Source organism: Penaeus monodon, chromosome 24, assembly GCF_015228065.2.
Source record: "Penaeus monodon isolate SGIC_2016 chromosome 24, NSTDA_Pmon_1, whole genome shotgun sequence".
Classification (NCBI taxonomy): Eukaryota; Metazoa; Arthropoda; class Malacostraca; order Decapoda; family Penaeidae; genus Penaeus; species Penaeus monodon.
In genome coordinates this window covers 35,701,061-35,701,999 of record NC_051409.1, presented here as the reverse complement: position 1 = coordinate 35,701,999, position 939 = coordinate 35,701,061, and the positions used below count along the sequence as shown (strand labels likewise).

Genomic DNA, 939 nt, shown 5'->3' with positions numbered 1-939 from the left:
CTGGTGATTTAAGGTTACTTGCTGTGCCTTCCATGTATAGACAATAGACAAAACTAAAATCATCAGTCAAAGCATCTACACTTGCTTGCCCAGCATAAAGTCTAAAAGAAATTGTACATGTGCTGTAGCTACTGGAATTCCATTTAAAGAATGGAAAGGATCTCTGTAAGGGAATACATAATTACTAATGGTCATGCTAAAGATGCCTCCATCTTTTCAGTTTGTAGTGAAAATTAACCTAGCATGTCTTAGTAAAGTATTAACTCTTTACATTCCTTTGATTTGATTATCTGGCTCAATTAAGCGGCGGTACTTTAACCAATGTGATAAAGTGCTTGTAGACAAATAAACTTTCCACATTTGTCTTGGCAAAATGATTGTTCTGGTTGGACAGTAACTGTTGTTAGTGAGTAGATTGTAAGCTAGCTTTATGATGTGAAGACTGCACAATTTCTTAATTAACATATGATGAACCAAATTCCTTCCTTAGATGTCTGACATAGATTGAAGACACCATTAAAACTGAAGTATTTGATTTTTTGAACTCTGCAGATTATAAAACATAATGCTAATTGGGTGCATTGTGTGCTTCAGGTTCAAGGGTTCCAGTGGTGAGGGATTAGTGTTCTTCCTTGAAACTACCTGATGCAGGTAAGGATTGCCCTATCAGTGGTTATAGCTGACCCTAACTGCTTAGTATTTAATGGCACAGGAAAATTTACCTGTTCCTGTTCATCCTATTCTTTCAAGGGGGAAGGGGGAAGTAATTTCTGGTTTGCTGGGTGGTGTTTCCATATTACGTGTTAAAAGGAATTTTAAAAGATTTATAAAATTTGTTACACAAGTTTAGCTTCAATATTTTTTTTTTTAGATTAGTGTGCTAATTGAATCTTGGCATGGTTATCTGACAAATTGCAATATTAAGGGCTTTTAAACATT

General features: G+C 35.0%; 1 long non-coding RNA gene across 4 annotated transcripts in view; it reads left to right on the top strand.

Annotated features, from left to right (window-relative positions):
- Window positions 1-939, top strand: part of LOC119588744 — a 9,662-nt gene that overhangs the window by 8,249 nt on the left and 474 nt on the right. For all 4 annotated transcript variants that reach the window (XR_005230140.1, XR_005230141.1, XR_005230138.1 and 1 more), the window contains exon 12: window positions 595-651. This is a non-coding gene — a long non-coding RNA (uncharacterized LOC119588744). The remainder of the gene's footprint in view (window positions 1-594; window positions 652-939) is intronic.